Source organism: Athene cunicularia, assembly GCF_003259725.1.
Source record: "Athene cunicularia isolate RWA chromosome 8 unlocalized genomic scaffold, athCun1 chr8_part1, whole genome shotgun sequence".
Taxonomy (NCBI): Eukaryota; Metazoa; Chordata; class Aves; order Strigiformes; family Strigidae; genus Athene; species Athene cunicularia.
Genome location: NW_020799109.1, coordinates 33,256,050 through 33,264,887, shown reverse-complemented (window position 1 = coordinate 33,264,887; position 8,838 = coordinate 33,256,050). Strand labels below are relative to the sequence as shown.

Genomic DNA, 8,838 nt, shown 5'->3' with positions numbered 1-8,838 from the left:
TTTCCTCCTGGGCAACGTTCCTGCCTTCTCCACTTGACAACTACACAAGATACAGAGCCACTGTGTCAGCTGTCCACAATTTAAATTGTGAGACATAGAAAAACCTACAGTAATGCGTAGCTTTGTCTTCCACGGCAATAATCTCAGTGAAGGATTTTGGCAGGTGCCCAACACATTTACAATACTATTTCTAAGGATGAACCAGCCTTTAATAAGAAGTTGAGTTTACAGGGGAAAACTTATTTCTGTTGCTCTTCTCTACAATTTTATTTCTAAGGAAACAGTGACCCCATCTTTCAAAAATTTGCCACAGATCCTTCAACAACTGTTACACTGTTAACAGTTTAATTAATCATGGAATAGCTGAGGTTGGAGGCACCTCTGGAGATGGTCCAGGCCCAAACCCCCTGCTCAATCAGGGTGCCCAGGACCGACCAGTTGAGTTGGAGTATCCCCAAGGATGGAGGCTCCATAATTTCTCCTTTGCCAGTGTTCACAGTAAAAAAGCATTTTCTTATGTTCCTAGGAATTTCCTGTGTTTCAACCTGCGTCCATTGCCTCTTGTCCTGTCACCAGGCACCACTATCCAGAGTCTGTCTCTCTCCTCTTTATACCCACCCATGAGATATTCATAAATATTGAGAAGATCCCCCTTGAGCCTTCTACTCTCCAAGCTGAGCACACCCAGCTCTTTTGGCTTCTCTTCATACAACAGATGCTCCAATCCCTTAATCATCTTTGTGGCCCTTCACTGGACTCGCTCCAGTAAGCTCACATCTCTCCTGTACTGGGGAACCCATGACAGGACACAGTACTCCAGATGTGCCTCTCCAGTGCTGAGGTAAGAGGCAGTGGCCTCACAATGACATGGGCCAGCTCCCTCAGCATTCATGGGCACACCCTATGTCCCATAGACTTCATTACATCCAATTTGTTTACAGGTTCCCTGACCTGATACTCCTCCACCAGACAAAGGAGGAGTCTTTCTTCCTTGTGCCAGACTTTCTGGCTGCAGGCAGATGGAGCTTAATGAAGGCTGGCATCAACAAGGACTCAGACCTCTGGTGAGCTTTTGGTTTTATCACAGGTTACTGCTGCGTGGATAAAAGCAGGACTGGCAGTTGACTGAAGGCTGGTCATTACTTTATCGCTAATATTAGTCACAAATTACACAAGACCTTGGTTAATGTAAGCTACCAGATGGCCACTCCAGCAACCTCTTCAGAGAGAGATTTCCAAAAGCTCTTGGTACTTTGCATGTCTTGCTCACTATATGCATGGGGCAGTAAGCCTCACATTACACCTATGTAGCATCTTCTCAATCTATAGATGTTTGGGTTTTTTTTTTTTTAACTGGGTCAACATTGCTGATTTTGGTGCAACAATAAACTGTCTCTCGCTGCTGCATAAGCACTTTGAATGAGCTGAAAGCTAACAATGGACTGAAACTGTGCAGATGATAAAAAGAAGGCAGTTCACACTAATTTTTTTGCATTAGCTTTATCCCAGCAAACATTATGAAACTTATAATGGGATAAACCCACCAGCTAATTCTGGGTCCGAGTAGAGAGGAAGAACTCCATAAGAAATGTGCTGCAAGAGACAGATCAAACAGCTCCAGGCATAACAGTTCCCACTACCTCATGTGGTGTTGGTGGTAGCATTTCCCAGCTCCCCTTGACTGCACTGCCACAGCGACACACAAACTCAAGGGGAGGAGGACTCTCGATTCAGCTACCTCACTGCACTTGGATCACTTCCTCACTGCCTCACCAGGAGATGCATGAGCATGGACACCGAAGCCAGGGTCCCCATCCCTTCCCCACCTCTGCTAGCATTCATTATTTTTCACTATTTCCACAGAGCCACCCTCCTTAAGCTTGTCTGCCCCACAGTGTAAGTGAGAGATAGGACCTTCTTGGTCGTAAAGCACCCAACTATGTAAGAGCCACAGCTGCAGAAGTTTAAATACAAGTCTTCCATTTAAAGCTGCTCTGAATTTAATGTTTCTTAATGACACATAAGACATTTATAGTTTTCTATAGAATAAAATTATCTCTCCCCCTTTTTTCATTTGCACTCTATAAGTACTTCATTTTTTAAATTGATGACTAGCTAGCTGTGATTGGGTGATTTATTTAAATATTAGCATCATTTCCATGAATAGTTTTATCCTTTTCATAAACAGAAGTTCTACCACAATTCAGAAATACTTAAAAGGCCATCAGGATTATAAGGATAGCTTTCCTGTGCACAGTAAAGGGTTCTTACACCATGCTTCTAATCCATCTGTATATCTTCAGCATTTTTAATACACCTTGCTCTGCAAAACTACAGAGCCATCTGTATGTCTTCTTCAGGCTCAGTTGTTTTTCTCCCTTCATAATTATATCTATGCACTAAATCCTTTAAACCTCTATCCAGTCTGCAACTTCATTGGCTCAAACTAATGAAGAGAATTTTCTAATTCCCTTATGATAATCCTATTACCTGTCCAGAGCTATTTCTGCAAGGGTCATCATTACACAGAGATGTAAATCTGAGACCAGGTCTATCTGTGGTCAGTTGTAATCCAGCTCCTCTCCTGGAAACCACCAAGGACATTTGTCAGCACTCAGAAAAAGTGGACCTGAGCAACTGAGCCTCTCAGGTAGAGTAATTTGTATGTTGATTGCCTTTCAAGTTTATTTGAGAAGGGGAATAAAATATGGTGTTTCAAAGACGGCCACAGCCGCTAAGATTTATTAGCAGTGTATTAAATGTTCTAATAGATAAACTTAATTGATGTGGTCTCAGAAGAACCTTACTTTTGGCATCAGGCTGAAATGTAGCTGTTGAGAGAAAAACTAATGCCAGATTTCTAGTTATGAATTTGGCAGGCTGTTTTGATTAAACTGGGAATAACAACCTCTGAAAGCTGTCATTATTTGTGCTTTAAATAAATAGAGGTTTTGCTCTAGCATGGACAATAAACAGTGCTTCACTCCAGATGAAGTAATTTTGGGGAAGAGGAAATGGGTTAGAAATCTGACCCCTGAGCTGCTGATGGTGTGTGCCCAGACTAGCAGAAGCAACACCTATGTCTAATTTAATGGAGCTTTTATATTCCTTGCATGGAATCCTGTATCTCTTTATTTGACTTTGTCACTGGTTTAATTCCAACACATGATTTCTGCTCTTTTGTAACCTATCTTCGAATACTATCCTGTATATAAAAATTTGCAAAGAATATAAACACAGCATTTCTTTTGCCTGTAGTGGGATGGAGTTCTGTGCTCTGGTGAAAGGTGAGTGAAGGTCTCAAATGCCTGGGATAATCCCCAGAAAATGTTAATGTCTGGGCACATCGTTTTCAGAACCCCAAGAAATTCTAAATCCTACCTTTAGAATAAATCCTTCTTACCTGGGTATCTAATTTCAGCCTCAGAATCATCTTTCGAAAGTATAAATATTGGTGTGAAAGAATAATGAACCAAATGTACTAGACAAGAAATGTCACTATGTAGCTGGTGTGACAGCATTAGTTTTAGGCAGGTTGCAAAGTATGTAACTAAAGGTAGAAATGATGTGTTACATGAAAAGATGAAAAAAGTATCCCCATCTAGGTGGTGACTTTGAGGGCAATCTGCCATTGACAGCAATGGAAAAAATCACCAGGTCCACAGGTCAGTGGAGATGCAGAGACTGCTTTGCTTACCTATCAACATTTTGCTGTTCTTAGTGGCACGTCTTTGTCATTTGTACTCAGATTTGGATTTGGCAGTGGGCATAAAACTAGTCATGTTTTATATCTGTATGTCAATCCTTAGAAAATAGTCATAACATAAGCAAACCAAGAAAACTCAGTATATGTAACAGTCCACCTCCATTTTTTGATACTGAGAGATTGCTTTCTACAGCTGAGAACCCCAGAAGATGAGCACGTTGTGAATTGTACAGGTCTAAGTGGTCAAGAAACCTCAGGGCAAAATTACATTTTGGATTCTTGCTTCCAACCTGCTTACACAAGCATGATCTCCACAATCAACAGCTTTACAAGTTTTCTGCAAGTACTTGATATTTTTTTTGACAGGAGGGAACAGTTTGAACATAAAGTCACTCTTCTGCAGCTGATATATACCAGATTGTTAGAATTATATGTGAATACTTCATCCCATTTCAGAAAGGGATTTTAGGCTGATCTCTGTTATAAATATTCATGTCTAATCCTAGAAATTCTAATTACAGCACAGCTAAAATCATGGGAAAATGCATTAGGAAATGAAAGATAATAATCAGAATAATAGTGTCACAGCAAACTGCATAGCTAAAGATGATTGCTATATGCCAGCATATGCAACTACTGTTTTCCAGTGACAAAGGGAACTCATCACTTGCAGCAATGGATCTTGAAGCCATCGCAGGGTTCCCTTATTCCTAATTTACAAAGTGCAAAAACCCTACAGGTATTTCACAACTTCAAAATACTCATGATGCCATCTGTTTACATCCTCCTCTCAACTGCAAATTTTTTTTCCTGGGTGAATTACTTTATTAAAGAACATCTCTGCCCCTTTCCAGCACTCCAAAAAATAAGATCATAGAGAGCACCAAATCAGAAAAAAAGGCCTGATACAATCAGTAGCCCCACCTCAGTGGGGAAATAATTTTCAATAAATATTGTACTAGACTGGATTACAGGGATTAGTCAGATCAGCTGTGCAACTAACTACAGTTAAAGGATGCTGTGATTCTCACTCTATGCGAAAGCAACTATATGCGAATGCAACTTCAGAACAGTTTTATATGAAGAAGACACAATAATTTATGAATAATCTACATCACCCTTAAATTTCCACCCCATCTTCTAGGCCTATTACTTTCTTAGAGCACTTTCAGATAGCCAGCTGTATAAAACCACAATACAAACCCATATTCCACAAGCCACCTGTGGACAGAAAACCCTCCAGAGACTGTACAGCAGTCTGGTTAGACACTGGTGGGCAAGGAAAAGACAGAAAGACAGAAAGACAGAAAGACAGAAAGACAGACAGAAAGACAGAAAGACAGAAAGACAGAAAGACAGAAAGACAGAAAGACAGATCAGGTTGCCTCCATTATTTGGTAGGTTTAACAGGGCAAAAGGTGCAGTGAACTTAGCTGGAGTGTCTAGTAACTAGTTTTCAGTGCTATCCTCTCAAACTACATAATAGGCTTCATTTTAAGGCTTATAGCTAACCACTGTTAGGCTGAATTATAACCTTAATTCTGAATTCATTGAATGAGCACAAAGATTTAGTCTGAGTCCGAGTATAGTGAAATGTTTCTCACAGATTCAAATGTAAGCTGAAACATGCTATAAATCAACTCAGAGAATACATCTGTCGTATTGTGACGAGTGTACACCACAGCTTTTGCCTTTAACACTTAACACCTACAGAGTTCAAGGGAAAGCTGTAGGACAATTTTCATAATCAGTACCCAAGTACAGAGCAGTTCCTATTCTGCTGCTTACTGGAAGGAAGATGCCAAAGAAGTATGAGTAGAAGCACAAAAACTGGAAGAGAGAAATGGAGTCTATCCACTATCAAGTATGAGTTGGTCAAAATTAGGGGAATAGCACTTTCTTGGCAAAAGAACAAAAATAAATCCAAAACAACAAAATCCGTTCCAACTATTTCAAGGGAAAGACTGTGAAATCATGTCAACTCTTGTATTAATTTTTTTTTTTTTTTAAGCTAAAAGATTTCAATAATTCATTGGCATTTTCATTTCAGACAGACATGCAAGATGAGGGCAAAACAAGTAGAGGAAGTATGATAAGTCTGAAAAAGAGCTCCAAATATTTGCCTGCCAAAATAAGAAACTGTTTTTGATGACCCAGAATCCTTTCCACTCCAACAGCTACAGATAATAGAAGAAGGAAAAAACAAGAAATTGCACTGAGCAAATGTCATAGTTTTTCCCACTGCATTCCATTAGAAGGAGTGATGGTAAGGTTGTTGGAACAGTGATTCTTGCAGAGAGAGCTAAGCTAGGCTTTAAAGAGACATCTCAGCTGCTCCGAGGAAAGTACCTGCTCCACTACAAAACTCCACATGGTCATAGCCCCACCAAGAAATTTCCAAACTATCACTCTTGTTACTTAAGCCAGCCATTCCATCAATGCTCTGTGAACTATAACAGCAGCAGTGATTTCAGCCTAAACTCAACCACACTGGCTGGCAGATTCAGTTCTTGATCTTTCTCAGCCTCATACCAAACTACTGACTAACAGGACTTGCACAGAGCCAGGTGAAAATGTGTTATCAAAGTTCTTGGCAAAAACTATTTCACTGATTTTTTTTGTTCTAGTTGTTTCACTTTTGATGAGGACTTCCACAAAAACAGTATCTTTGTTTTGAAAACATTAAAGTAATAAATTCAAATGTCAACTTGAAATTAATTTTTTTTCTGTAAGTCATTTATAATACAACATAATATTTAAAATATTCTCAAATTATTCCATCTATGAAATATCTTAAGGAAAGTTGCTTTGCTTAATCTGAGATGAAAGCAGGCTATAAAAGTCTTGACATTTTGACACAAAGTATCAAATAAAATAATCGTGGTGCTGAGTCGTACTCTTCATAATTGCTGGAATCCCATTAAAATAGCTGCCTACAGCGGTACTAAAAGATAATCACAATTCTCATTTCTCCTTATAGCAGGGATACTGTCTAGGCTTAAAGCAGTAAAGATACTAGTTAATCCTTTTCTCAGAGATCCCCTAAGGAAGGCCTTTGAATTTTTTAAATAAAGCAAACTGAGACAGTTTTGAAAGAAATTATGAGATAAAGCCTTGGATCTCACCTCTCTGAAAGCACACAATAATGAAATGCCTTCACCAACAATTCTATGTTAAATCCAAGCCTGTCAATGCTGTTGACCATTAAATTCAGTGATGTTGTCCTTTGAACCCTTAATGACATGCAAAACTGGTCATGGGGTGACCTCTGTTCTTTCTTGAGAAGAGATCTCAGAAGGCAGCATTTAGCAACTGCTCACATTTGTTCTCTTGCATGTTGGACGCTGTCCAGGTTTGTTAATTTTTTTTACATATTGCTTTTGGTCGCAGGCAAGAGGTACATTTGAAAATACAGCCTAGCTAAAATTAACCTTCCTAAGCTTTAAGCCAAAACAGGATGAAGTAAACCCACAGAAAGAGTTAGGAGAAGTCAGGATGTATCAGATGAGGAAACATGCCAGACATTGACCATCTGAGGCCTAAATATAATGCCTTTAGGCCTTGGGGACTTCCTCAGTGCCCACACTATGGCCCCCTCCAGGCACTCGTTGCTTTTCAGGAGACTGTCTCTCCCAATGAATGCAAATTTTTGTCCCCATTATTCATGTCTGTATTCTCTCAAGGTTAGTTAAATTCTGTAGTTTGCCCAAAAAGGGTTTCAGACCACTGAACCAAGTTGTCTTGGAGATGTCAGTAATCCACAACCTATGGTAAACAACACACTAGAATGTATTTATTCAGAGTTTACTTAGATAACTTAATAAATAACTTTGGAAAGTGGCTATATATTTAAAACACAGTAGCAATCATTTTAGGACTTTAGAATTTTATTATACTATTTTAGTATGAATATTGATGCATCACCAGGACTCTCCTACAATACATAAAATACAGGGATTAATACAGACTTGCTCTCATACAGACCAACCTAGTGTTTATTGACTGTTAAATAGTTAAATGAATTATAATTTGATTTTTTTAAAGAGAGCTTGTTGGAACACATCAATAAATAAGGCTCTTACAAACTGATTAACTGATTCACATTATGAATTGTTCTATTGGGACAGCTAATGTAACAGTGATTTATCATGTAAATCCAAATAACTGACATCACAGTAATCTGAAATAGCATGTTTTTTCTCTGATTTATGATGCTCTCTGGTTTTGTATCTGAGTCTAATTTCCCCCAAAGGGACACTGAATGCTCTTGCATGCATTCACATCTTATTTTTAACACTGGAGAATCCACAAATTAACTCCCTTTAAGTGCTGAAGCTACAGCAAAAAGCTTTTAGACACCAAAACCATTAGAAGAAAAATCAGATTTCATGACTTCTAATACAGAATCCCTCCCCTTTCCTAAATACAGCACACTGCCTATGGCTGCTACTCCATACATGCCCCACATCAGCTGCAGCTAATTCCATAACTGCAGTCAGGTTCCTAGAGCAGCTCAGGTTTAACCAAATGTTCCACTCTGCTGCATAAACAAATCCCGAGGGAGGAGAAAAACCATCAGCAGAACGCCTTCAGTATCTCTTGTTCTTACTCCTCTTGATCCTATCGCCAGCTGCTGCAAAGCTGCAAAGAAGAGGACAGGACCTGGTTTATCTTACAACGTCAGCCACAGCAGTTATGAGACAGGGCTGCTCTGACACTGCAGAAGGTAGCTAAATCCTGCAGCAACCTCCTACAACACAAGGAACAGTACATTCAGACACTTACCACTCATATTTTATTCACTAGAAAGTCACACTGTGAATTATTTTCCGTTTACTCTTAAGATTAGCCCTAAGGAAGCAAAGGAATTGGGGCACCTTTGCCCACACCTAGGACTGAAGTATCTGTGATACTGTTATTTCTTGGGTTTTGCATAAGCATTTTCACATCACGCAGGTGATAGTAATGCTTCACCTGGGCTTTGCTCCAAATTCTGTCCCTAGGAGGTAAACTGGCATTCAAATGCTGTGCTGGTATGCACATACAAAGCGGATTAAATGAATCAGAGGCTTTTACAGTAAGATGTCCTCCAATAAGATCATTTTGTTCACTTCATCTTCCCTCCCCCCCCC

At 39.4% G+C, this 8,838-nt stretch overlaps 1 protein-coding gene across 1 annotated transcript in view; it reads left to right on the top strand.

The window, feature by feature from the left end:
• Positions 1-2,516: 2,516 nt before the first annotated feature.
• The window catches only part of PDC (phosducin), a 19,498-nt gene continuing 13,176 nt past the window's right edge, over positions 2,517-8,838 (top strand). Inside the window, exon 1 of the mRNA XM_026853770.1 lies at positions 2,517-2,650. The gene's annotated coding sequence lies outside the window, so the exon portion shown is untranslated. The remainder of the gene's footprint in view (positions 2,651-8,838) is intronic.